At 36.1% G+C, this 22346-nt stretch overlaps 1 protein-coding gene and 1 long non-coding RNA gene across 2 annotated transcripts in view; both read right to left on the reverse strand.

Annotated features, from left to right (window-relative positions):
• The window catches only part of LOC118745708, a 142120-nt gene that overhangs the window by 44674 nt on the left and 75100 nt on the right, over positions 1-22346 (reverse strand). The gene's annotated exons all lie outside the window — the stretch shown is intronic.
• Positions 11509-12276, reverse strand: LOC118745709. The gene is made up of 3 exons (XR_004993687.1): positions 12040-12276; positions 11799-11957; positions 11509-11731 (listed from the first exon to the last, which is right to left on the reverse strand). It is a non-coding gene; the product is annotated as an uncharacterized LOC118745709 (long non-coding RNA).

The following is a 22346-nucleotide window of genomic DNA, read 5'->3' on the forward strand; positions in this document are numbered from 1 at the left end:
GTGAGAAGTTTAGGAACGTTTTAGTTTGAAAATATTTTGAAGCAGGTTAAACAAATTTTAAACCTCCTGTTTTTTAATTGAGTTTTCTTGAAATAAATTTTACTCAATGTATCACGTAGAAATTTCATACACTCAGCGAAGCGGGTGAGGGTGATCTAGTAGTAAAATAAAACTAAAAGGGCGTGTCTCGGGCTATTACCGTTTCGGTTCTGATAATGCATTTTAAGGTTCACCTCAACTTTTTTGAAATGTCAGTTAAACTACTCTGGCGCTCAAGGTCTCGTATAATAGATACATTTACATACGTATATAAATACATTTTTATTCAATCTCTATATACTTACGTGTATAAAGAAGAAAACAAAAATTTGTGAAACAAAACAAAACATGTAAATACTGACGCGATAAATATTGACATTCCCGCGCAATCCATTATTTTTTTTAAATCCATCAATATGGATCACGATCCAAATATCACAATAAATATTTAACGTGTTACAGGCGCCCCACACTGTGATAAATTAACTAGTAGACTGCCCAGCGACAATTTTCTTCGATATGTGGTTAGTTATTTTCGCTGAGCGCTGTGTTGCTTGCTCAATGTATTTGTTTCTATTAGTACAATTTATCAAATTAATCCAACTTTTTTAGTCTGACTTTATAAACGGCAAACTTACCAAAAATTACCAAAATAAAAAAAAAAGTTGCCAATTTACCAAGGACTCAAAAAGTTACCTATTATGGTCACAAGTGACCAAATGTGGCAACCATGCTTGACAAGCAAGCATGTAGTATTTTCTCTACTCGTTGGTGTAGCTTCGTGTTTCTTTTATGCGCGATCGTGGCAAGTAGTGTACACAATTTTGCTCAACAGAAAAAGTATGACTAGCACAAGAATGATTGAATACAAGATTGCGCCCATGGGAGAGGATTTTTGAGCGTAATTTTTGCGTAACATCATCTTGGTGCAATTCCGAGAGAGAAATGCCAAAACGCATAGAAAAATATGTAAACAATGCAGAAAAATGTGCTAATACTAATATTAAATAGACCAATTTTGCAGGAATCAATAAATATACAAAGATTAATTAATCAGGAACACGTAGCAATAATTTTGGACATGTAGCCCTTTAGGTAAGTACGATTTTTAGCACATGCCGGATGTTCAAAAAATGCATGTATTAACAATGTTTGCAATTTCATTTAGACCAAAAGGAAGGTGTGCAGCAAAGTGAATTTGAACTCGCCACAAAGCATGCATTGTAAAAAGACATGCAGACTGCATATTTGTATTTTTGGACGGTAGCCAACCACCACAAACTCTACAGCTGTTGTCTCCACAGCTTTGACTTGACGACTTTTTTACCATACCATACGCTACAGCGCGGTAAGATGCAGCATGAATTAGCGACTGGCGACTTTATCCACTGGTGCATTGCCTCATACCAACACTAAAAAGAATCGCCCCTCGGCAGGCAATGGTAAACCTCGGAGTGTATTTCTGCCATGAAAAACAGCTTCTCATAAAAATACAATCGCCGTTCGGAGTCGGCGTGAAACTGTAGGTCCCTCCCGTTTATGTCATAACATTAGGACGCACGCCAAAAGATTATTATTATTATAAGTATATGTAATTACAACTATATGTACGGTGACCATCCGTCATTTATTTTAAAGGACAGTCCTTTATTTTAACCCCCTGTCCTTTATAATTTTTGTCAAAATAAAGGACGCCATTTGTCCTTTAAATTAGCTTTGGATTTTGCAGCGGTAAATTTTTAAACATAGAATATGAAAAAATAAAAATGTCCATAATAAAACAGAATGAAAACCTTCGTCAGTTTGTTTCGCACCCCACTTAAGGGTCACGAATCCTTGATAATACTGATAAGGGGTAATTTATGTAATTGAAAAAAACAATATTTAACTAATATTTAGACATTTTCCCAGAAAAATTAATATTCTTTGAGTAAAATTCATTGTTGACAAAAGCACAGGGAAAGTTGTGGCCAGGATCGTGTTGCACGCTAAGTTTTCAGATCCACTGAAAAATAACAATAAACCTCCGCTCAATTATGGTAAACGAATTGTGGCAGCAAAGGCTGGCGAAGTCCTTGATAAGGATTTGGTTTAATTTTTCGGAATCGGTTAAAATCCGGTTACAGCGCCTTTCGAGAAGAGGAACTTGTACAATTTAATAATATAATTAACTGGCAAATATTTGATCTATATTACCATCATACAAGTTGTATGTTTGTATTCCAAAATCATTGGGAAAAATGTCCTTTATTTTACGTTCGTTAATATGGTCATTTGTATTTATACATAATACATATTAGTTAAAAATGAAACTAAAATGAAATACTGAAAAAGATATTACAATTGTTATGACAGACAAGGTACTAACTATTGTCCAAATTATTGCACACATAGCTGGATTTGGTGCTTAATGCATCTCCTCGCCGGCAGAACTGCTTCCGCTTTTTCGCCAGGTTTGCGTCCGTAGGAAAGAAAAAAAAAAACTTATATCGCACGCTTTTCACAATCAATCAATTGCACAATCAACAATTGCACCAAGATGACCGTCACGCACACAGCTGATTCTATCAAATTCACAAAGAGCGGATTAGCGATACCGCGATGGGCGCAATCTCTATTTCTCTCAATCGTGTGACTAGCATTTGCACTCGCGATGAAGAGTGGTGGCTTTGTTTACTTTGAGTAGAGTACAATGCAAAAAGTTATGATGTTGTCAGTAACTTAACCTCAATTTATCAGCAGTTCTATTCCGGTCACACATTTTAAAGTAATAGAAAAGGTACTAATTATGTACTACTTTTCATACGTTTGTACATACTATTTCAAAATAAATGTAGGCAAATATATAATTACAGGCTTATGTTTGTATCGGTAGCTCCACACAGCTTGGACATATATTAGAACTTATAAAAAAGTAAAGGTCGTAAACTAAGGCAATTTCTTATAAGACTAAAAATGATTTCTTAAATAGATTAAAACACATAAATACCGATAATATAAGCGAAATCCTAATTTAACCATGCAGCCACTCTATTCCATTTGGCTCAATATTACGACAATGTAGCAAAAGTTATTTAATATAAAAAATCACCTTTCCATACAATTTTTGAGTATTTATGTGTTATTTGTTTTACATTTTGAGGACAAAAATTATACAAATCCAGCAACTTTAAATATTAATATCGTTAAAACAATACCAAGTTCTTAAAAAATCGCGATAAAACGAGTTACTAAAATGGAGTATTTTAAATACTATTTCCCAACGAATACTAGTATAAAAATTAAGGTCGGCAGCATTGAAAATAAGCATGCCGATCTTGTCAAAATTACAACAAACACGTCGCTACTGACAACACCTTGTTATTATTCCACCATGACAAAGAGTATTTGCAAGCGTAGAAGTGACAAATGTAATTTTGCAACTCTTTTATGACGATTGGCCGCTGTGGTAAGCAGTGCGCCCTTCCACTCCGCAGGGCCTGGGTTCAATCCCTGGTCAAAGCAACATCGCAAAACTGTAGGTCCCTCCCCTTTGTATGACAAGGCGCACGCCAAAAATCGGAGGAGAAGCTCGGCCAAACACTAACATATGTATATGCGCCAATCTACTATTATATGACAATCAGTGTTGCCAGGACTTAAAAAATTAAAAAGCTAAAGCGGCAAAAGCTAAGTGACCCAAAAAAAAAGGTTAAAAAAATGCCAGCCTTTTCAACATTTCATTAACTCTTATGTACAAAGTGGTGGTACAAATGTGCCACCGGGCAACAAAAATTAAATATTTTGACAACTAAAGTACTTACGATCATGAAATTTCATGAAAGCCTTATGCAAACATTTTTGAACGCCGTACTAGGAATGCAAGTCAAAAAAGTACATCGATGTTTTTTCCATTTGATGCATCGAATATAACATAACATAACTTTTTCTTTCATTTGACACCCTTTTGAGTGAGAACTTATGAAGGTTTTTGATTTGAGAATAAAAAACATGTTAAGAAATTCTTGCCGCTTGTGCAAGAGCACACATAACGCTGCAGTACTGATGTTTTCATTCCCTCAGGATGAGGACCTAAGCCGAAATCTGGCAGAGGTGTGCAAAAAACCAAAGGTATGCATATACATATTTGTGTGTACTTAGGATCTATAATTTAAAGCCTAGACAAAGTATAAAGTATAGGCCATTTATATGGACACCAACTGCAGTGAAAAACAATGAGGCATACTTCCAAAACAATTACAATGATTGCACTATTTGGCTGCGGTTGAGCCACCGCGTATGCATGCAAAGTGCGAAACAAGCATCTAAACAGCGATTCACAGATATGATCTAGTGATGCGTTTTGTGATAAGCCTCGGCTGCTTTTCGGATGCGTGCGGAAGGGTGGTGTTGGCGTACTGCAACAGTATACTTGGTGCGTATGCATTGCGATTGAAAGTCTGGAAGATTGCCCATGCATCACTAACTAGGAAGGATCCTACAATAATTATATAATTTTTGTTTAAATTCATTCATATTCCTTGATTTAACATCATTTGGTAATTCATTAAAGTATCTTAATCCTTTATAATACAAGTTACATTTATCTGCTTCCGTTTTATAAGCAGGTAGATTTAAATCATTTTTATTTCGAGGATTTTTGGCGTGTACATTATTGACATACTCTATGTTCCTTTTTAAGTAATAAGGCAAGTTGCCATCTATAATGTTCCTAATAAATTTCATTGTGTAGTAAAAAAGTTGTTGTTTAACACTCAGCCAATTTAATTCGGCCAACATGTCTCTGATGGGTGTGTCATAACGTTTTCTAAGGATGAATCGCATGGCTCTGTTCAGTTGCTTTTGCAATTTATAAATTTCACTATCTCTCATTATGAAGAAAATAGTTGGACAATAAATAAAATGCGGTTCGATTATAGATCTATATACCATCGTCTTATACCTTCTACTCAAGTATCTGCAGGTTCTCTGCGTAAAGTATATTTTTTTTGCGATCTTGCCTACAGTATAATCAATGTGTTCGTTAAAGACTAGTTTATCATCGATCTTTATTTCAAGGTATTTGAATGTATTAACTTTTTCTAGTGCTTCGTTGTTTATATTTAGAGCTAGCAACTCACTCTTCTCAAAATTTCGCCTTAATATAACCATAAACTTAGTTTTATTGACATTCAATTTAAGTCTGTTCAAACATAACCAATCGTATACTTTATTTAAGTCATCTTGCAATTTAGAGGCTATTTCAGCTATATTTTCTCCACTTAGCATAAGCAACGTATCATCAGCAAATAACTTAATATCGCAATACTTTATGCAATTAATAATGTCATTAATATATATATTGAACAAAATTGGAGCTAGCACAGACCCTGAGGTAGTCCGACAGATACACTTCTTTTATCGGATACTGATGATCCAATCGCAGTTCTTTGATATCGATTCGTAATGAAGTTTTCAAACCACTTTAGTTCGATACCATTTACGCCTATATTGAATAACTTTTTTGTAACAGTTTTTGGTCGATCGTCTCAAAGGCACGTTTAAGTCTAAGAATACAGCTATTATATGTTTATTCCTGCTCAGGTCTTCCTTCCAGTTAGCAATAACCAGGTTCAAAGCGCTTTCACAGGAATGCCTTTTACGGAAAGCTGATTGTTGTGATATAATAATCTTATTACTTTCCAAATATTGTACAAGTTGATTTTTGACCACTGTTTCAAGTATCTTTTCATCACAGGGCAATGTGTTTATAGGTCTAATCTCGTCAGCTTTAATTTTGAAAATTTGCTGTTTAAAATATCATATCAATGTCAGTATCATATCAATTAACAGAATTAATAAATTAGAAATTTATTAGTGGAAATAACTCATACCTTTTGCATAATATTAATAGAATGTATATTCTAATAGCACATAAATAGTGAAATTTCCACATTTAGAATAGTTACTAGAGCAAAGAGTCGATGCATGGAAAAAAATACATCGATATATCGGAAGGTCCAAAACATCGGTTTTGTTCGATGCATCATCGCCATACCGTTTAATAAAACCATTTTATTAATAAAGGTGACTCTTATAATAATAATAAGGGGACCCATAGTCCTTACAGACAAAGTAGTGGTACATTTGTACCACCAAATATCTTCATACATTACAATACGATTACAATCGTAAATGCTTCAATTGGAGCCGGCATAGTGAAGAGCAAACAATATATACACGCAAATGAAGCAGACTAAACGGCGAAGTCGAGTTCTATGTGATAAACTGTTTAAGTCGACACGGGGGCTTCAAACCATACCTTCACCGATTCAAATACGAACCGGAACCGAAGCGCAGTCCCGTCGAGAGAGAGGAGGGAAAGGGGTGAATCCACTCGGGCCCGGGGTTTTTAAGGGGCCTGAAATATCTGAACCATAACTTGTTATAATTTTCTTACACTGCAATTGCTGCTTCATTATAGGCTTTTATTATAAATATATTCCGATTCGTGCTGATTGTTTCTGCCTCTATACATTAAAGAAAATTATCACATGCTTTTAAATAAATGCAATTTATGTATAGGGGCCCGTGATTTTTCAGTCCGGGCCCGAGTCTTCTCCCGAAGGCCCTGCATATGCGCCTACTGCGAAGGAGATGTAATAGAATACGTCTGTTTTTCGTGTATGCGATTTGACAGCACCAGATGCAAACTCCGCAACATATTTGGCGATAGTTTCACACCTGAGTCACTCGTGGAGGCTATGCTACAAAGCAACGAAAAATAGTCGGCAGAATGTGACGCAATAGCAGAGGCAATGAAGGGGCTAAGCACGGTGGAGAGAATACAGAGTTGGCGCCGATGACGATACCGCTACTCGGCTCTCAGTGATTTTGACAGAATCAGCTGTTTTGGTGACGTCACAGTAGAGAAGACAGCAGTTTATTTACTTACTTATTGTTGGTAAACATCCTTGTGTGTGTAAAATCAGCAAGTACAGAAATTTCGAGAGTTTTATTAAATACTTTATTTAATTAAATTTATTTTAATAATGCGGTGCGCAGTAAAAACTTGTGCTAGTGATAACAGCACTACCCCGAAGGGTTTCAGTTTTTTTCGTTTTCCTTCTGATGGGGCACTGCTGGAAAAGTGGATCCAGTTCTGCCAGAGGGATGATGAATTCAACCCGAAGACGAGTGTTATATGCATGAAGCATTTCACAAGTGATGACTATGAAAATAATGTAGAATTCAATTTGGGTAAAGTATATTTGATTCATATTTTTGTATTCAGTAAGAACGTGCTATTGAATATTCCTCAGGATTCGCTAAGAAACGACTACTCAAGCGCGGTGCTGTGCCAAAAGTTTGTGTTGCCAATCCTGAGCCCACTCAAGAATTGAATAAACAAATTATAAGTGATTTGCTTCAGCAATCCACTTCAAAAGGTAACTAAAGTTATAACAGGTAAAAAGTGTATTTCATTATTACAAGCTTGTGTATTATAGAAGTGTTGAATGTGGAGGAACCTCAAGAGGAACCTCACGGATATGTTGACGCTTCGACATCACCGTCCCGAGAATTTTTTTATTATGACTGCAATTTACAGGAAGTGGAGGAGTTGAAAATAAAAATGTGAGATAAATCCATATAAGAATGTAATGTGTAAATTATTTTAAACTACATCTAGAGTGGCGCTACAACGCGAAAATGAGCTGCTTCAAAAACAGAATAAAAAGCAGAGCAGCGACCTTGTGGCTTTAAAACGAGAATACGAATCGCAACAGAAAAAAAGTGCTTGGGAAATGGAACAATTGCAGAAACGCCTTTCAATTATGGAAACTGAATGCAGCAATATGGAGGAGAAACTGGCAACAATTTTTACTAAAGGCCAGATACAGAAATTAAAATCTGGATCAAAACGACCGACCTGGACTGAAAACGACATCGCGCAGTCAGTCACATTGTATGCTGCAAGTCCTAAGGCTTACAGGTTGCTTTATAAGCAAAAATTTCCCCTACCTGGAATTAGAACACTTCAAAAATGGGCGGAAAAGCTGGAGATGTCAAGAGGCTTGATACAACCGGTATTCCAGATACTCAGAGCCGCTACCCACATGGACACATTGCAAAAGCTATGTGTCCTGAGTTTCGACGAAATGAAAATAAGGCAGACATATTGTTATGATACTTTGTCGGACTCAACACTAGCGCCTGCAAATTACGTACAAGTAGCAATGCTCAGAGGTAAATACCACAACAAACAATTTACTTACTTGGATTTCTAATATACTTATATTCATTAGGACTTATGGCTAAGTGGAAACAGCCCGTGTTCTACGATTTTGATCGCAAAATGGAGGAAGATGTGCTGAAAAACATTTTGCAAACTTCACAAAATTGCGGTTACAATGTTGTAGCGGTTGTATGCGATCACTTTTTAATGCGCTTAATATAGACGACGACAACCCTTGGTAAGTTATAAAATTTACATCGTCTTGATTTATCTTTTTATCACAATCCGTAAGAGTTTAGGTGAGTTTCTTTAATAAGGTAGCCACCTAAACTTATTTCTTATGTAATTCATTTCTACTTCGCAGGTTTGTTTTCGGAGATCGAAAAATTTTCGTTTTTGCGGACGTACCGCATTTGCTAAAATTACTAAGGAATCATTTTCTTGATCAAGGGTTCTTAATCAATGGAAAATCGGTTAAAAAGGAAATAATTTTAGAGCTGTTATCATGCACCTCTACAGACTTGACAATTACACATAAGATTTCGGCAAGTCATTTGAGCGTGTCAGGACCTCACCGACAAAAGGTAAAAACGGCTGCTAAATTATTTTCACATACGGTAGCGCAAGCAATTACGAGGGCAGCAAGCTTAGGCCACCTTAAAGAGCAGAATTGGAATGAATGCTTCCAATTGTTTAAAGTAGTTAGTATCTTTGACAAAAAAATTAACATAATTATACATCTTATTATTATAATAAATTTCAAACATTTCAGACTAATGATTGGTTTGACGTTTTGAACGTCAGGGTGCCACACGCTGGTTCGAGAAAGCGATGCCATGCTTACGGCCTAGCTCTCGAGGAACAGGACCAAATACTGAACGAGATGACGGATATGATAAAAAGCATGAGGGTGATTGGAAGGAACACTTTGCTGCCATTCCAGAAAGGTAACACAACTAATATACTTTGTGATACTTTATAATATAATATGTATTCCATATTTGTTGATATGAGTTTATGTTCAAGTATTTACGACTTTTGCTTAATTTACTTTAAGGAATCATTCAGACGAATAGAGCACTGAAAATGTTGTTTGAAGATATAAAAACCCGATTTAATGGGAAATATATTTTAACTTACCGTCTCAACCAGGATGTGCTTGAAAATTTTTTTGGAGTGATCCGGTCAAAAGGTGGGCTGCACGATCACCCGGATCAGCAAGAATTTAAATACTGCCTCAGGTTGTATTTACTTGGGCATAATGAAGGCGTCCTATCGCATTCTGCCAATGTCGAGGTAGATGATACACCTGATTTAGAAATAACACAGGCGCCTCTTTCAGGTAAGTATTTAAAATACATTTAAAATAGATAGTTATGTATATACCCAACAAATCACGCAACTATACTTAAAATGCATGCCAATGTATTCGAAGGTATAATATTGAAAAATTTGAAAGTTGCTTCGGAGCTATGGCCGGTGGAGCAGCTTGAATTCGAAGATTTGGAGTACGATGGTTTGGAGCACTTAGCTGGGTATATATGCCACAAATTGCGAGACGACATACCTAGCACCTCAATCAGAAGTAGGGAAGATCCGTCATACTCCTGGGCAACTCACTTAAGTGAGGGGGGTTTATCTATCCCCAGCAGTAGTATGATGGATGTAATGCGTGATCTAGAGTCAGTATTTAAAGCAATGAATGAAGATGGCTTGCTCATTACAAACGATTTTGTAAAAAAACACATTGAGCAAGCTTCCAATATTCATTGCGACATTAAAGTGAAAAAATTATTTTTCAGGGCAAGAATGTTCTTTAAAATAAGAAAACTAAATAAGGAACTTATTGAAAATGCCCACAATAGAAAAAGAAAATTTAAAAAAATACTGACCTAGACTTAGAAAATAGCATACATTTACAAGTAAGTATAGTTTATTTTTTTTGAAATTAATTGTGATACCTAAAACACTGATACATTTTAGCGAATTCATATAACATTTATTGAATTTGTATCACTAAGTTTTATTATTTCAGCTGCCATACATACGTTTCATTTTCAAGAGTTTGGTCCTATCGAGATAATCCACTAGATGTTACCAAAAAAGGCCCACGTTTGCATTACAATCGGCAGAACTCCTCAACATCTTCCAAAAAGAGGCCCTTTTCAGGGCCGCCAAATTTTTAACAAAGAGATGAAAATGGTCTTTACAAAAAGAAACATTTTTAATTTTGTTGCCGAAATTACAGCTATGGTCAAATATTTATTAGCACTAAAACATTATCGAACTTTTAAATTTTTATCTAGAATATTTGAAAAAATAACATTAAAACATTAAAATACTTTTACCTAAAAATAAACTTAAATATAAATATATGTATATCCTACAATCGTTTATTATAACGATATCTCAACTATTGCAATGGTTCGCAATATTCCTTAATAATTAATTTACATGGGAACGCATGACATTCTATAATTGAGTCGTTCAGTGCACAAATTGATAAACTCCACCAAAAAAAGTTGGGAGGTGCGATCAAATAATGTACATTATTTCTTAAAATTCCATTTATATAATAAAATCAAATAAATAATGTTATAAGTATTATGTACTAAGACTTTTCAAAAAGTGGAGTTAATCGATGTGTGCACTGAACGGCTCAATTATTGCACAAACACATACGCAGAAAGGTGTAGGCAAACTGCCTAATTGATGTCCAAGCCTTTGTAGCCCAATTCGATGTTGTTCATTTGCAGGAGCTATTAGCATAAAAAAGTTAAAATAGTTTAAATTAAAGTTTTTTTTTTGGATTCTACATATTTATACATACCTTCGATCACTGCTTTAACGTGTATAGCTTTGTGAAGCTCTTCCATGTGTTGTTTATCTTCTCCAATATATAAAATGGCAATCAGCGGTTCGGTTAATTTTACCGGAAATTGACGGCCACTTTGACCGCAAGCATACAAAGGCAAAGCTCAAAACCATAGCTTATATTACACCTGAAGCGCCAGTGGGATTGTGGGAACCCAGCAATTAGTAGAACAGTGTGAAATTTGGTACTTGCTCTTATACATACATATGTGGTGATTTGTTTGTTAGGCGCGCCCCTTTCTGTTTTTTTTCTTCAAAGATTCTGCACTCAAACAAAGATTTCCAGGCTGCAAGGTGTAATATAAATCATAACAGCCTTCGACATAAGTAAATGCCTTGGCTATTTCTGGTTTACTAGCCGATTTGAACGAAACAAACTCTTCATATTCATAGCTGCATGTTTGACATAGCACTGCGTACATGGAAGCATTAATAAGATCACCATTCAAATTATTATCTGCCTTAGATGTACTAGTACTAAAGCCTGTGGCCCGCAAATCACACTAAACGTGAACATGCACCTTGCGCAATGTGTGCATTGATTAAAATGGGGTTCCAGTGATTACTTCAAAATCTGAAAATACAACCGATTGTGTTGATGACCTGAAAAAGTGAAACTTATTTATTATAAGCACTGGCTGAGTGCGCAAACTTATTAAATTATACTTACCATAATAGGAGTTCATGTGTAGTGGGTGTTTGATGATATATACGTGGAAAGATCACTTCTACTTCCTCTTAAAGTATTTGAAGTATTTGTTATATAATTTCCTGCATTGGATGCTCGGATGCCGTACTGTGTACAAAGTTATTTTAAAAACATTGGAATCTAGTTGAAGAGAAAAAGTATGCAAATACGTGCATATGTATGCATATTTTGCTACTATTGAATGCCTTTCTGTAATGTTTACCTATGCACAACACCAGACAGGTACTCAACCAGCGTCACTTCCCGTCCAGCTTCATTGCGTTGCGCTACTGAGGCAACCGGGTGAAATTGCTCAGGCAACTGCATATAACGACCGGATTTGATATTCAAGGAGGCATAAACAAGACTTCTCCACCTTGCCGTTCGTTTTATAAACAATAACACTGAGGAACTCCTCCTCAATCGGTTCAATTTTTATGACATATGCAAACACAATTGTAAACGCACAAAATAGTACACCAACCAGGAATATATTCACTGACTCTAATATTTCTGCGTCCATTTTTCATTTCGCCATAAAATATTTGGTTTAATTAAATAAATATTCTATTTGCTATCAAAAGCCACGCAACTTGCACACTTTCCTAACATTTTCCTAACCTAACATAAAACTTGTTTACAAATATTGGACATTTTGACAGCTTGTTCTCGCCGCTCTCAGTTGTCAACTCTACAGTGACGTCACGCCAAAATTACTCTCACGAATTCTGCTGCGATCGGCGCAATCTTGTATTCTATCATTCTTGGGGGCTAAGGACCCCCGAATGGCTACGGCATAGCAGCGGCGTTTAATTACTATTCTCCCTCACGATGTAGGGCTTGACGTCATTCTTGTGTGTTGTGTGCATTTCAGTCACCGACTATCCCTTGCGGCGAACAGTTGTTTAACTCGAGTCTCTCCAGTTTACTTTTCGCTATTAATTTAGCTCCTAGTTGCGGTACATTTCCTTAAATTGTGACGTGCAAGCGCATTATTGATCAATTTCTTAGTAAAAAAAGAAAATTTGCGATTATTGTGTTTGATTAAGTGAAATGCCCCCCGGGGCTACCTGTCTCAGGGACAATCGGTTTGCAAGTTTTGCCGAGAGTCCACAAGCAAAGCGTAAGAAACCTTCAAAAAAAAGTATGGGAAACATTTCCTGAACTTCCACCAACAAAAAACGACGATCCAAAATTTATAGTGCTTAAAGCTGAGGATCCTAATAAACCTCTTTCCAAAATTTCGTGATTTCGTGTGCATGCTGCAATTCTATCAGTAAGTAAAGAAATTAACAAGATCAGCGAACTGCGTGACGGAAGCTTATTACTCCTAGTTAAAACAAAATCGTTGCCGAAAAATTCATTAAAACAAAATCTCTCCCTTCCATTGGAGCAATTAATGCTAGCTACCACCAAAATCTTAATTCGGTCAAAGGTACAATCTACGCTCAGTTCCTCATTGATATACCTGAGGAAGAAATTATTGAAGGTTTGTGCTCATATCAAGTCACTTCAGTATACAAATTCAAACGAAATGTAGATCAAACCGAAAAACATACTGGAGTTTTATTGCTTTCTTTCGATAGTTATGCCCTACCATCAAAAATTGATATAGCGTGGAGAATGACCTCTGTTTGCCCTTATGTGCCCAGCCCCATGAGATGCAAGTCATGCCAGAAGCTAGGCCACACCGCTAAAAATTGCAAAAACTCTCCCATGTGCGTTGTTTGTAATCTCCCAATACATCACCCTGAAAAATGCAATAGAGTTATGTGTGCAAACTGCTCTGGCGAACACGCTGCCTCCGCAAATACTTGCCATAAGTACAAGCAAGCAAAGGAAATACTCAAGATCAAAACTATTGAAAAATGTAGTATGCGTGATGCACTTAAAAAACACAGGGAGACTCTGCCAATTCCCACTTCGTCAGAAACCTTAGCTAACATCATGAAACCCATCAACCAAAACTCAGAGAATATTTCTGTTCCCACCAAAACTCTTCAACCATCAACAATACTGATTTAATTCAAAATTCCCAAAACAACTCTCACAAAATCGACAACGTAACTCTTACTTATACTCATTCTACTAATTCCCATCAAATTATTGGCGCATCAGGGCTCATTGCAAACAACAATAACGCATTAAACAACCACTCTTCTGAAAATTCAACGACCACGTATGCTTTCCATTTCCAGACAACCGGTCAGGTACGAGCATGATTTTTAATTTCGACCAAATTCAAATACATTGTTTGTTGGTCCAAATAATGAGACACGTATTTTTTCTTTTGGCTCGGAAAAATTTTTCGGCCGAATTAAACGCGATTTTGTTTTTCAGGCCAAAATCGATTATTCGAATTGACAGTGAGAATGTTTTTTTAAAATGCCCATAACTTTGTCAAAATTTAATAGATTCCAACAATGTTTTTACTCAAATGTCAGTAATTCTTGTCACTTCAAGATAGAATGATATAATTATTGATCTTCATTATTTAAAATTTTTTATTTAACAATAAACAAAAAGTGCAAATTTTTTGTTAAACTTAATTTCTCAAAAAGTGTATTTTTTTCTCAAGTTTTTTTACCGAAAAAGAGACACTTTGAACTACAATCAACCCAAATCTCTAATAGCGAAGATTTTTTTTTTCTGAGTTATGATATTTTATAGAAAATATACGTTTTTGTGGTACATAGTACAATATTCTTATATTGTTTAACTAAATGGAACATATGTTTGTAATATATCAGCAAAAAGTACAGCCGTGATCATTTTTTGTGTATTAAATAGATATGAGAACACACTTTCCACCATACAGTTTCGATAATAAAAAGCGGGAAAATGTGATTTTTTCAAAACATCAACACTGCATGTATGTATATCCCCCCTGATCAACATTTTACGACAATGGATCTTATCCAGATAATCCAACAAATTTCCTCCCCGCAAGTTCTCGCAGGAGATCTGAATGCCTGGAGCCCGATATGGGGTTCTACAGTATCCAATGGAAGGGGCAAATGCATTGAAGATTTGGTACTTTCCTCTAGCCTAATATCGTTAAACGATGGATCAGCAACGCATTTCTCTACCCACTCTACTTTTACACATGTTGATGTAACTTTGTATTAAGACACACTTGCTCCAAAATGCGAATGGAGAATTTTTCATATTTTACATATTTCTTAATATAAATTTACCATCACAAATTAGCAAGTGCAAACCGAAGGTGTTATACAAAACAGAACGCGCTGATTGGATAAAATTCCAAACTCTTAGTAAAACATATCGCAACACCAGTTCTATCTCAGAGAATATAAATCAAGAATGTGCTCGGATAACAAAAATTATTCGCGCAGCAGCAAACGCTGCTATCCCGCAAGTCCGCCAAAACTTGTATTCTAAGAAAGTTCCTTGGTGGAATAAAGACTTAGCTAAGCTGAGAGCAAAAAAACAAGCTGCATGGTACGAGTATGACCGATCTCGCTCCTTGACCAACCTTATTTTATTCAAGAATGCCAATGCTTCATTTCGTAAGTCCGCTAAACAGACCAAACGCAAGAGTTTTGAGGAGTTTACCTCGACAATAAATCCTTCCTCTAAGCCAAAACAGCTATGGAGAGATATAAAAAAACTTTCAGGAGCTCCTACTGTGTCTAGTGTTGAAAACTCCCTTGAAAGTGCGGAGCTGTTTGTTAATCGTTTCTCCGAGGCGAACTCAGACAATTCCTTCAGCCCCCTGTTTCGTGACCTGAAATCCGCTTCATTGGCTGCAAACACAAATTCCGCCTCCACCCCAATTTTTTCAGTCAAACAAATAGAAAGAAGCATCACACTTACCGAACTTGAGTTGGTGCTATCTCCGTTGAAGGGGAGAACACCCAGTTTAGACAAAGTTTCGTACCAGATGATTCAAAATATGCATCGGGAACTTAAGCATCGCTTAATTTTGCTATATAATGAAATATTTGATGGGGGCATATATCCCCAGTTCTGGAAAACTTCCTGTGTCCTACCAATACTTAAACCAGGCAAGTGTTCGAAGGAAGTTGACAGTTACAGACCCATCTCCCTCTTGCCTTGTATGGGTAAAGTTTTCGAAAAGATTGTCGCCAATCACTTGATGTGGTTTGCCCAGCGTAGTAATTACATTTCAACTAATCAAGTAGCCTACAAAAAAGGCCAGGGCACATTGGAAGCACTAATACAAATTTACCAATTTATTCTAAAGCTTTGTCTACCAAAAACCATGTTTCTATATTGTCTTTAGATTTTCAGAAAGCTTTAGACAGAATCGGTATCCACATAGTGTTAAGGCAATTAACAAAATGGAAAACTGGGCCGAAAATGTTGGCATTCATCAAATGTTTTCTGACCAACAGAAAACTTAAAGCTAATGTGAATGGGCTCCTTTCATCAACACTTTCTTTATGTAATGGAACGCCTCAGGGCTCCCCACTTTCGGCATTTCTTTTCATAATTGCATTCGATGAAATAAGCCATATTCTCAACACACAAAGTAGTTGATTATCAGTTATACGCTGACGACGTGATCATCTACACAAAAATGAAAAGCGTTAATGACACCGAAAACTTATTTGTAAAATTCATGAAGATATTACATCTTGGTCAATTGTATCTGGTCCATCCCTTTCCTTAAGCAAAACAAATATGCTCCACATATGTAAGAAAATAACTTGCAATGAAATTACACTAAGATATAATAATACTAACATCAAATGTATAAACGAATTAAAAATACTAGGTTTAATACTAGATTCGAACTATAATTTCAGTGCACACTGTAAATATATAAGAAACTCTCTAAAACTAAAGCTTAATATTGTAAAATATCTTTCGTCCAAGCACTCTCTAGTTCACCCGAATTCTCTTATTAATGTTGTCAGAGCTCTGCTACTATCACATCCAGTATACGGAAAATGTCCTAAGAGGTACATCAATCAACTATGTGCTCCATACCACAGTGCTATTCGACGTAGCTTGAGAGCTTTTCCGACGTCGCCAAATTTAGCAATTTTAGCTGAATCCGGACTGCCGAGCATTGCTAACAGAACCACAGAGTTAACCAATCGTCTATTGGTGAATTTGTCAATGTTATTGTGACTTTTTAACATTTTTATTTTTAATATTTTTTTATTGAGCTTAGTACCACGATTGTTTATTAGGAAAAATTGAAAAAGCAACAAAGTCTAAGCGGTAGAAGTTATAGCAGCTATTTCGGAGATCATCACATCTCCTCATCAGACTTCTTTTTTCTAGACTTCAGCAGGGATCGAACCTGCGTAATCGATGTTCAAAGTCAGAAGCGTTAACCACTGAGCTATGTACGTCCCGTAAACTCTTGTTGCTAATTTATTTTCCTTATTCAACCAACTACTATCAAGTGCAGCTGATTTGCCGCTATTTAAACTCGACAGCGTGGTTGTTGTTGTCAATTCTATACATCCATTTGCTTATTTGCTTTTTTGTATAGTTTCAGGCGGGCTCTTCCTAAACTATGTATTTGTCAATGTTATTGTGGCTTATTAACATTTTTATTTTTATTATATATATTATTTTTTTTGTGAAGTTTTATGAATGCAGAAGTCCATCGTTATTTAAGGCTTTCAAAAACACAATTAAACGTTCAAAACCGCATAGAATGCAGACGGCAATAACGAGGTGTATATCCTTTGCAAAAGAAAACTTAATTCCAATGCCCAGCCGACGAAAAACTGTGGAGCTTCGCGCTCCGTGGTGGATTAGCTCAAATTCGATACCGGACAAATTATTGTCTATGTCTAAGCGAAATACACCCAATGAGACCCTTCAAAGTGAATTTTTTAAGTTGGAAGCAGCCTACAAAGCAAACGGGGGGAACTTACTATTTACTGATGGGTCCAAAACTGCCGATTCCTGTGCTTTTGCGGTGGTTAATGGTCACGGAGTAACCATTTGCAACTGGCTTCTCAACCCGATGTGCTCAATATTCACCGCAGAGGCTTCTGCTATCCTACATGCGATCGAATACGCCAAAAAACGCAAAGGGAAGTACCTTATCTGTACATACAGCAAATCGTGCATTTCAGCTTTAGCTTCGCCTTCGAATAGCAGCCCTATAATAATTTCTATAAGAAACACCTTAATAACCTCGCCAAGTAAAATTAAAGTAATGTCGGTTCCGGGCCGTGTCGGTATAACCGGTAACCAGTATGCCGACTACGCTGCAAAGAACGTTAGCAACTTACCCGCTCTTACTTGCAATTATATTTTTAAGCAAGATATACTAAATTTTATAAAACATAAAAGGAATCAACATGATATGGAAGATTGGTTAAATTACACACACCATTACACAAGAATAAATCCAGGAAGGAAAGGAGTTGTCTACACCCCAACAACTAACACCAGTGCCTGCAAAGTTTACACACGTCTAAGGATAGGGCACACCATTTTAACTAAGTCGCATCTTCTTACCGGTAGCAGCCCCAATCTCTGCCCTCTCTGCAATGGTCAAACATCATGAGCACAACAGCACACAACTCTGACAACAACGCACTAACGAAAGCATTAAGCAATCCGTGGGAAAAATTGTTATGTTAATATATAAAGGAAAATAAAATGTTAAAATATATCTAATTACTAACATAGAATAACTTTTCATTTATTTTAGCAACACATTATATTGTAGTAACAAGGAGGCTGAAGACCTCGTAGTCAGTGCTGCGGTTCATATGTTTATATAATACATTTTTATTATATAAGTTTGTACAAATAAATAAATAATAACATGCATTTCCTGGTTTTACAGGTACACTTGAGAGCCCCTGAAAAAACTGCTAAAGTATAAACAGGACGAGTTCGCTGAGTAAATTTCGTCAGACGGAGCGATGCCGCCGGGTGATATTCGCTTAACATTTCCTCAAGTAAAACTGCTACTACAAATATTGTAGAGGATTGTCCTTAAAAAGATGCTAGTTTGAAAATAAGAAAAGGCTAGAAAAAAGCCACGAAGCTAAATCCTAAATTTCGAAGCTAAACGACAAAAAAAAAGCTAGATCTAGCCTCAAAAAGGCTAAACTGGCAACACTAAGTACTTCCATACTAGTTCGGCAATGCAAGTCTCGACTAAATTATGTTGATAAAGAAAACGAACTTGCTTTACTCTGGGTGCCGGGCAACTCGGGAGTGTCTGGAAATGAGACATCTGACCCTGTGGCCACTAGGCATTCCTAGGACTAGGCATTTCTCGATCCGCGACCAGTTATAGCGCCCCCTACTTTGACCATAGAAGCCACCATCAGAAACTGGGTGGATACTTCACTCGGCAATGACTGGGAGCCATCGAGTGGATGCAGGTGGGCAAACCTCATGTTACCTTCAATCTCAGAAGGTCTATCTAGTTTTTTCCTCTCACTTCACGTGGCACAAACACCTGACTGTGATAGGCGTAAATGACAACTCCATTTGCCCATCCTGCTTTGAAGAGGATTAAACGGTGGAACACTTCTTGAGCTTCTCGCTTGCTTATTTGTTTATCATCTTTTTATCTAGAATCGGTATTTTCTTTTTTGTCCGTTTCTGAATTTGAAGTTTGGCGTAAAAAGCTTTGCAGTTTTGTTGTTTCAAGTTTTGTGTTTTAAAAATGCGAGTGACGAATATTTTTCGCATCACTTTAAAACTCGGAGCGATAAAAATAAAAATGACACGACACAAATAAACTATTTGACAAATACATCACATGCAAATTCATGAGTGCTCTTAAAAATATAACTCCTCAGAGCGAAATAGTTCTTTCATGGCTTTACGAGTTCTGTTTTTTTAAACTTGCAAGTGTGTAACATTAATTTAATAAATAGAACACAAGAAAATATTTTATTTTTATTTTTGCCACTCCGAAATTAGTTTTGGAACTCACTCGCGATGCAATGTTGTCGCGATGTTAGATTTAATCTTCAGATTTTTTGATGAGCTTTGGGAATAACTATGTTAGAAATGAGCATCAGGGGGTCCACAGAAACCAGTAAGGTTTTGAAAGGGGTTTACGAGAAAAATTAGTTTGGGAACCTCTGGCCTATAGGAAGGTTTGTGGATTACAGCTACCTGTAAAGCAGGAGGTTATGTTTATTTACAGTGCACGTGTGAAAGTCTTTACCGACTTTAAGAGAGAAAATATTAGCTTCATAGTGAAATAAATACACAGAGGACGGTAAGTACATATATTTAGGCTTATTTGAACATATTAAATTTGAACATAAAGGCCAAGTAATTGATCTATGTATTGAGCAATGTTTCAGAGAATATCACACCCAAATTAAGCCATAATGCTACTGTATGTATTTTCATTTAGACTTAATTTTATGTAAGCATTGTATTTTTGAATAAAACTGTGTTAGCCTGTCACATAAATGTGACCTTGTCTATGCGAAAAAATATCTCTATAGACCAGCGTCACAAATATGTGTCAGGCTTAAAAAAATTACTTTAATTATGAATTTGAGTTTCTGAGATACACAATGACAACCAAAACCCACAGCACTAGACATAAACAAATAAAGTGCTACCTGGTCTGTGATGACGCTCTGTATAAGAAAACATGTACATATGTAGCTTCCCTAACTAATATTCGGGTTGAACATGTACCAATCGGGGCTGTAAATAGGTTTTTTCTTTTAATATTTCGGTCCAAGTGGTTCTTAGGAATTATGTTCCAAATCTTCATGATATACAATAGGGGTATTCTCTAAGTCTTGAAAAACCCTGGCACAATGTACGGATTGCATAGGAAAACCTACACCGTGCTAGAGTTTTACAATACTTAGAGAATACCCCTATTGTTTGTCATATATATAGTTATTTTACAAAACAAAAATTTCTATGAAAGTTATCGAGTATGTGCTATTGTTCTAAAAGTGCATTTATTATTGAACAATAAAATCTGTCGTGTTCGGACGTGTTCTTTATTCGCTCCACAAAAAATCATATTTATCGTGTAACTAATAATACTTAACCATCGAAAGACAAACTAAACTATTATTAGAGTTTTGTGTCGTCGCGAACTGCCCTCAGCAGTATAAAAAAAAGCCTAAATAAACAATACTACATTGCAAGAATGATAGAATACAAGATTGCGCCGATCAGAGAGGATTTTTGAGAATAACTTTTGTGTGACGTCACACTGGTGCAATTGCGAGAGAGAAATGCCAAAACGTGAGCAAGAATGGAAGAAGAAGAAAAAATGTTGCAAGGAAAACGTAAACATGTTGCACCAGTGTGACGTCATGCAAACAACGATTCTGTCAAATTCGTTAAGAGAAGAATAGCGGTCCGAGATCGGCGCAACCTTTGTATTCTCTCAATCGTGACTACATTGTGTGTATAAAAATTATTAAATTATTGTTTACATACAAAACGGTAGTTAAGTGAGCGATGAGTGTCGAGGGCGCTCCTCTAAAGCAATGATGGGCAAAACGCTACTCGCGAGTAGCGTCTGCGTCGCAGCGCTTATACGTATACCGAAACGACGCAGCGAATTTCAATTCAGTCTGCTTTCAGTTTTCATGAGAGTGACATCATGCTTCGCCGTTGAATATTTTTATTCGTAATTTCAGCGCGTTGTTGCCACCTATATATGTAACAATGCCCAAAATGGCTGCGTATGAGTGCCAATTACAGTTTTCGGTTTTAAGAAAAGCCAATAATGCCCAATGCTTGTTATGTGGTAATACGAATACTTGGAATCGTACTTTTAATATAAGGCGACATTATTTGTCATGGTAAAAAAGTCAAACTGCCGAACTGTGTAAACCAATTTAAAGTTTTTTGTAATGGGTTTTATGTATATATGTATGTACGATACGGCAATTTAATATATTTAGTATACTTTATTGAATACTAAGTTTTTTACAAAGTTTAGAAATTTTAAATTCGTGAATTTTGTTGTTGAATAAACTATCATTTTTTAAAACATTAGTTTAATGAAATTAAATTAAAAAACTTTTCATGCACGTACATATGTACTTATAAAAATTAATTTCATAATTCATTATTTGAAATTATTTCTTCATTATTTTTTTATTATATTTTATTATTTTCGTTTCATGTTCATAATACAAATTAAATATAAATTTGTAAGAGCGTTTTCTAACACGCGCAAAAAACGACGCACTTTTGTACAATATAGAAAAGTGGCAACTGTTACTCAGCGCGATTCACGAATACCATGACAAAATGGGACTGTATTGGTGTGCCCATCTATGCTCTAAAGGAACGCAGGCACTCAATGCAAAGCGCAAGCAAAAGAAATGCATATTTGACAATTACTGCATACAGCTCAAAAAGCAAAACCAGCAACAACAACGCTTAAGAAAACTTTTATACTGCTAACACACCATCGCAAACAGCAGATGCAGCCAAGTAAAAAAGCATCTTCTTGCTCTCCAGCAGTGATCAATGCGGACAACAACGCAGCTATCGATACTAATACTTCAACTGCAACAAACAAAGAAGAAGAAAAGCAAGCAAAAAATGCTA

Source organism: Rhagoletis pomonella, unplaced genomic scaffold (genome assembly GCF_013731165.1).
Source record: "Rhagoletis pomonella isolate Grant_MI unplaced genomic scaffold, Rhpom_1.0 Rhpom_scaffold_00009, whole genome shotgun sequence".
In the NCBI taxonomy this organism is placed as follows: domain Eukaryota; kingdom Metazoa; phylum Arthropoda; class Insecta; order Diptera; family Tephritidae; genus Rhagoletis; species Rhagoletis pomonella.